Below are 7,743 nucleotides of genomic sequence, written 5' to 3' on the forward strand. Positions count from 1 at the left end.
CTACAAACATATAGATTTACATACTATTTGACTACATCAATACTGTATACATTATATAATTTGCTTCCTTTAACAATAAACTGCATGACGTAATCATAATCCTACATTCATTCTAATCTTTGCTTATTTTCTACCTGTAACTTCCCATCAAAACTTTCTTACACCTCAATAGTTTGTAACTTTTATTCACTGGTTCATCTTAGGCGTAAAAGAACATTTTCTATGTAGCCACTCAATGGAGTGTTCTCTCTTCCTCCAATACACACACACACACACACACACACACACACACACACACACACACACACACACACACACACAGTGACCCAAACAAAACACCAACAGACTGCATTTCCCAGACTAAAAGGGAGGCAAACAATCACAGCTTCAAACATCAGCGACACAGTCTAAACAATAAACCCACAGCCCAATTAAACGTTTTTTGAAATACACACATTAAATACGCACTTCAACACACACATTTCAAAATTCACCAAGCCATACTGCCAAAGGTAAACACCAAACATGTAGGCCCATTAGACTGCAACTGTAGCAAAAACATACACCCACAGAGGTAGAAAGTGAACACACGCTTAGAAAATGAGTTTTCCTCTCAGTCTATCTCTCAGTCTTCTTTGTTTATTTATATTCTGAGTGTGTTAGTGATTGTCAAGTGTCAGAGCGTGGGGTTATTTATTTATTTTCACCAGTAACATGCAGCTTTGTGGCTTACAGAGCAACACGCTCTACAGTAGCAGTGAAGTGACCTGAAAGTGGAAACAGGTGAGATGTACAGCAGCTGGGAGAAGAGAAGGATTGAGAATGTGTGAGACACCGAGAGGTATGTTACTGAATGAAAGAACAAATGAAAAATAAAAAACGCTAAAGCACAAAAATGTCATACCCATAGGCCTACTAGAAGCGTAAAATGAAAAGTTAACTTCCTGTTCTATGCAGCCATTAACAAACCTTGATCTCTTAAGTTATTTTATAGGTGAAGTTGGAAAACACACAAAGAAAGAAAAACACATGTGATTGTACAATATTTTCTTTATTTCTCGTGTTGCATCTCTCCTTTCTGATTTTTTGCAGTCTCAGGTCTGCACTGCTGGATACCAGCTGGTGAACAGGGTATTCCTCTGTGAACAGTTAAAGAAGCATGTTGATTCTGTATCTGAAATTATTCTGTGCAAGAAATAACCAAAGGGAAACCATGAATGTCTCACTCAGGTAGTCCCAAATGTTCCCAAGTGAAGAGCCGCCAATATCAGCATCACTTTCTCTCGAACATTTATCTTTTCTGCCAGGAGAGAGGAGGAAAGTACCGATTATGAAGGAGGGAGTGTCTGTCCTAGGAAATGGATGGCTGTTATCTTGCCATGACTTGTAAAAATGAATGTTATTCTAACAAAAATCATTTGCAGAAACGGGTGTAACAGAAATTCTAACTCACAGATCACGGAGGTTAGCTTGAGCTTCATATTCTACAGAATAGACAACCCTTAACCTTAGTACTGCCTCTACTATCAATCCAACTTGTCAAAAAAAGGTACTTTCCTTCAAGTCAAATACCGACAAACTGTAAAACTGTCCTTTTTGTTTGCCATCGTATCCAGACTAAATAATTGAGCTGACGTCTGCCTGAGATCTTGATAGGCCTTCACATTCCTCTCTAGTGAAATAAACATCTGTGGATCCCATCGGATAAGCCTATAGCACTTCTTTGGAGAAGACGAAGACAGAAGGATAGAGTGTAAATTAAATCTTCAGGGGAGGAGGCTGACATGCGGCCTCAGATGGTCTGCATGTCTTTGAACAAAACACATTTAACAACATCCTCCCCTGTGTAGTTTGCAAGTGTGTGTGTGTGTGTGATACGGAACAGCTGTGTTGTGTTGTTTTATCAGGGAGACCTCTCCTCTCTTGATCAGCTGTTCCCACTGTGTAGAATAAATCCAAAATCTACAGTAATGGTTCAAACATGGGAGGTTTTCAGTTGCTGATCTCATTATCTTTCACTGCTGAGTCTGAAGATGATGAATGAATGAATGAATTTAAACTGTATACATCTCACAACTCTTTCCACTTCTTCTGTGAGGTAGACATTTAAAAAGAATAAAACATGTGAGTTTTGTGATGTATAGCAGCATGAATCAGACCAATTGGAACCAGATATAAAGAGACAACACAAAAACAAGCCTACGAAAAGCTCTCAGTGAATAGGCTTCACGCCATTATGTTATTCACTGGTCATGTAGAGGTTTTAATTTGTGTTGTCATCAGAGAGGGTCAGATGTTGGCAGCAGGGAAAGGAAGGGGAGACAGGAGGCATGTGCACTCAGCTTCCTGTTAGAAGGCTTAATTGTTGTGTGCCAGTGGGGACGGTGAATTTCTTTTTTTCTTAGCTCATTCTCTCTCTTATTCACCTTCCCTCTCTCTCCATCTGCACAAGCTTTTTTTTTACTGCTACATTGTTGACATGTGATCCATATCTGCACCTCCAGGCAATCAAATAGTGGGGGTAGGATAGATAGAGAAAGCTCAAAGGGAGAGAGAGCATTGCAGATAGAAACATAGCAATGCTTGTGGCCCAAATTACTGCAGCATTCTCCCAGCTTATCAAACATCACAGTTCCCTTATTCAGGGGTGGTGAAGGGGGGTTTGGAGGGGGGTGGTGTGCTTGTCCCCTGAGGTGGTCCCACATTCACAAACATTGAGACAGATCGCCTTTAAAGATGGATTCAAGATTTGACATGCCAGAGTAAAGTCTGATTCTGGTATTCCTGTAAGTTTGCTTCCAGTGACCAAATGTGTGTGGCAACCCGAGAGAGAGAAATAACAACTCCAATTCATTGTTACCAAGACCTAGAAGGGCAGAATTTTTAACGTGGTTCTTTGGTATGGACATGTGTGTACTCAATCAATACCTGCTCTGGATATTTACAGTATTAGTGCTCTACATGTAGTCTTTTTTAGTGTATGTGGGTGGGATGCTGGGCTGCAGCGGGAGTATGTGAATTCAGCGTGTCAGCTCTCCGCATTCCCTAAATGAATCATTTTAAATCACTGCCGCATCCTGTGCTGGCTTCAGCTTGTAATTGTGGTCACTCAAGCATAAAGAGCAAGGGGAGAGCAAGAGAGAGGGGCCGACAGAGGAGAAAAAGAAATAATTGAAAGGGAGATGGATTCTATGATAACCCCACTGCCCTTACCAAAGTACTGTAAATGTTCAGGTTTGGAGGTCATCAGCATGCCGATGATCTTTTTCGGTCTTGTGAAGAAATATCCCTCTTTTTTATCACTGTCACTGTTGTTGAATCCAACAAACACCAGAAACTCTGTGATTTTGATGAACGTTATCAAGAACTAAAGTATCTCTGTTCCCGGCTGCCAGTTAGAAGAGACATACAAAAATAGACTATATGATCAAATTACTGATACATCATCAATTTTTGCTGTTATTTCTAATCTTCTTTACCGCACCGCTGACTCCCCCATTCAGCCAGTTATTATTGAGCTTGTATTTTTGCACCTATTCATTATAACAATGGAATGCATTTACATGACTTTCATTCGGTCTCAGAGGATGGCATTGTCGATAATGTGCGTGCCAGTGGAGTGTAACCTCCATATCCCATAAGTCTACCTCAGGTGTGTTTTTAATCTACTGCTTCACTTTGGGGAACACTCGGTGTCGATGTCTGGTGCTGGCTGGCCTGTTGGAAGTCATAAATCACTCTATTACAATATTTCAAACAATTGAGAACAATTAAAAGCAGTTAAGCACCCAATTACCAACACATTCAGATTATTGTGGGACCTCAGCATCGTTAGAGAGAAGTTCAGTGCTAATATGGTCACAATACATGCTGAGGTGATTCAGTAAGTCACTTACTTCCACTATAAACCTAAGATTTAACTGACCAATTTAGACTAATTGGAAACAATTTGCAGCTGTTTCAATAAAAGTATGGCCACTTATAGAGTTGTTCGGTAGGGGGCCCATGATGGAGGCCCATAACAAATTCTGGGTGGAATGGTGCAAAACCCCAGGGCCTCAGCAAGGTGGGAGACATGAGTAATTCCAGGTATATGTGTGTACTGTATCTGTAATTGTGTAAGGACATTTGTAATAAGGCCCTCAGAGAGAGTCTTGTGTGGCACCTGACTGGCTGAATGGGCCAGACTGAGCCATAAAAACACCTTCACCTCCATTAGCCCATAATGAGTGCTGTGTCAGGCTGCTGGATACTGCACTCTGGCTGCTACCATACAGCTCAAGCCTTCACTGGAGAGGAAATGAGGAGTGATTGGTACAATGACTCTCTGTGAAGTCAAAGTGGCACTGGGACAAGCCAGGGATATATGCTAGAAGTAGTGGCAGGGTTTCCATCCTGCGTGATGCTTATTAACCTGTAGGGTGTTGGTGCTGAAACAGGAAGAAACTTGTAACCATTGCGTATGTGTGTGTGTGTGTGTGTGTGTGTGTGTGTGTGTGTGTGTGTGTGTGTGTGTGTGTGTGTGTGTGTGTGTGTGTGTGACTACGTATGGGACCGATAAAAGTAGCAGCTCAATGTTTTAAAGATGGATTTTCACTCTCCGGCACCATTCTCTCCATTGCTCCATGTTAGTGCACCTCCCTCTTCAACACTGTCACAGGCTGGTAACACCTAATTGTGTCATGCAACAATAATCTCTAACGGCTGATTGCATGAATACAGATGGTGTACTGTGTGGAAGAACACAGAAAATATGTGGTGTGCATAAACCTGAACAGCTAGAACTTCAGCACTGCCGATATGTAGGCCTAACTTGAGATATAGAATAAAACGGAATCTTTTATCCATGTCTTTATTTACAGGGCATGGCAAATCCTTAGAAATTACTTGTTTTGTAATTATTTTGTAATCCTGATGTAAGAATAAGTTGCTGTAAGTGAAGACTGGTTATGTGTTGGTCTCACTTGGGAGTCTGCGGCACTCAAGCTGCCTGACTTTGACACCCATAACAAGATAAATGGGCAATAAATAGAGAGAAGAGAAAGAAGAGGAGAGGAGAAAGAGGGGTAAAGCAGTGATTAAGTTTGGAAAATGAAACCCTTTATCTGCTTTTCATTTGCAGTAATGGCCATCAGCTCAGTTTGTGCTAGCTTGCAGTGAATTTTTAACCTTTCAAATCGCAGGGGTCATTCCTTAGAATCATTGGAAAGGAGCCGGTTATAAATCTAAAGGGTTTTATTTTTTTCTCACATGGGATTGCTCATTACATTGAAGTAGTGCAACTGAAACCAATACCATATGGTTGTAAACGGAAGAAACTCAATTAGCAAGCTAAGAGGTTCATATGAGGGCATTGGGTTTCAAGAGAGCGATGGACAGACAGAAAAGAGGAAGCTATATATGGTGGTGGACCGAAACACAGGAAGTTTCTTTGCGTAGAAGAAAGTTATTCTCATCGATTCTCAGGATATTCAGACATGAGACACAAAATGTCATTGGGTAAGGCAACCTTATATGTATACCTATCAGGATTATCATATTTACCTCAAAGGAGTAGTTTGACAATTAGTTGAGAGGAGCAACACCACTCTCATGTCTCTATAGTAAATATGTAGCTACAGCCAGGAGACGGTTAGCTTAGTTTAGCATAAAGACAGGAAACTGGGGAAAACAGCTGGCTCACTAATCAAAATGTATAACTTAGGTTGAAATTTTTACACTTTAGTTTTTTTAATGGAAAGAAGATATAAAGTGTTATTAGTGAGCTGTAGAGGTGCTGACAGCCAGGCAAGCCATTTCACCCTGCTTCCAGCCTTTATGCTAAGCTACATAAACCGTCTCCTGGATACAGCTTCATATTTAGCATTCGGACATGAGAGTGGTATTGATTTTTTTGAACTCTCAGCAAGAGAGCGTATAAGCGTGTTTCCATCAATGCCAAACTGTTTCATCATCTACATTGTTACTGACCCTTTTCCCCTTCAAGAAAAAACGTGGTAAAGTTGGTTTTATATTGGACATTGGCTATTCGACACATTTGAAAAATCTATTATGCGGCTTGCCATTTTGACCTATTCATGTCAAAATACTTCTGATAAACTCAGCTAACCGCCCTACACATAACATAAAGCTTATTTTTTCAAAAAAAACATCCTTTGATTTGTTTTATATTTTTAAATATAAACAAATGCTATAAATCTATTATGCGGCTTGACCTTTTGACCTATTCATGTCAAACCACTTTTGGTGAACTCAGCTAACTCCCCTACACATAACACAAAGCTTCTATTAAAAAAAAAAAAATACATCCTTTCATTTTATAAATATATTTTACTCTTCACCAATAACCGGAGTTTCCCGCGAATTCAACCAATCACAGCCAATGACCAAGCGGAAGTGAGAACGGGAAGTAACACGTTTAATTTCCTTGTTTTTGAAGACGAGACCTATGGACGAGACGTGTGTGACTCGAACATCTCACATGTACCAACAAAACGTACAGCGAAAGACCGTGCAAAACATTTCAGACCGTCCTGCCAACATGCATTCATTTGAACATCAATGTAAGCTGCATCGTTTTTTCAATGTAAAGTCGCTGAAAGCTTCTCATGTTTCAATCCTGTCGGCTCTCTGCAGCGGGCTGGGCGGCTGCTCAGTTACCCCCGCGTAAAGTGCGGGTCAACCGCTTCTCTTGGACAACTCACAAACGGCAACATTGGCACTGTGGTGCATGTGGTGTGCGTCCGGTGGCCGGCGCGGAGGAGCCGTGTCTGGGGAGCGTGCCTGGCTTTTGTCTGGACGGCCTTGTATTGCTCCAGCCCCGCAGTGCTCTTCATTGTACGTGCGACCGGAGGATCATACATGTGTAGCCTGCTGAACTAAGACCCACACAGGACACAATAACTTCTTCGGGGTTAGTTTATTTCTGCAACATTGGCAGTATTTTCAATTTGGCAGAAAAGCCTAAACCAAAAAATAAATAAAATAATTAACACAAAATTATCCGAAACATACGGCAGTGGCTAAGGACACTGACAGAAAACAAAAATAAAACAATATTAATATACCTTCAAAATAAACTCCAGTTGATTCTTAAATGTACAGTTTGATTTAGAAAGCACTTACATTTCCCAGAATACAGACTCTAAAAAAAAACGGGCTTCACCGGGGAGCGCACAACGTCACACACTTGTCACTCTGATGTCTAAATACAATAAAAAAACACAAACAGTTGTTATACTTTACCAATAACCATATAAACTAGCATAGGTGAGGCTTAATGCATGCTAACAATACCTCGCTAACACATGGAAACACTGGCGTCGGCAGCTACACACAAAATCCATCGACATCCATCCAAAGTCAATCTCATCTATAACACATCCAGTTAAAAGATGAATACAGATATCATTTTAGCCTTTTGTACATACATGTTTTTAACCAGTTATGCAATATTTACCCTTTTATTTCACACAATGTACTTAGGATTCTCCACCGTGCTGTTTCCCTGATCGGCCCGAAAGGAAAAAAGGAAGCGACCAAGGAGCGCAACGCCTCTTGGCGTGTGACACCGCCACCTAGTGGCTGGAATAACTAACTAAAAATGTATCCTCTGCCAACAAACAAACAAATGCACATTTCTTTCATTTTTTGAACGCAAAATACATATTGAAACAAAACAGAAATAAATGTGATGGTGTTCAAATTCACCACCCGGCTACACATGTTTTGCCTCTCGTCTCA

At 40.7% G+C, this 7,743-nt stretch overlaps 1 long non-coding RNA gene across 1 annotated transcript; it reads right to left on the reverse strand.

The window, feature by feature from the left end:
- Window positions 1–6,861: 6,861 nt before the first annotated feature.
- LOC120564774 lies at window positions 6,862–7,519 on the reverse strand. Its single transcript, XR_005640144.1, has 3 exons — window positions 7,460–7,519; window positions 7,297–7,372; window positions 6,862–7,204 (listed from the first exon to the last, which is right to left on the reverse strand). It is a non-coding gene; the product is annotated as an uncharacterized LOC120564774 (long non-coding RNA).
- Between the last annotated feature and the right edge of the window lie 224 nt (window positions 7,520–7,743).

The sequence above is a fragment of the Perca fluviatilis genome, chromosome 8 (assembly GCF_010015445.1).
Source record: "Perca fluviatilis chromosome 8, GENO_Pfluv_1.0, whole genome shotgun sequence".
NCBI classification, from domain to species: domain Eukaryota; kingdom Metazoa; phylum Chordata; class Actinopteri; order Perciformes; family Percidae; genus Perca; species Perca fluviatilis.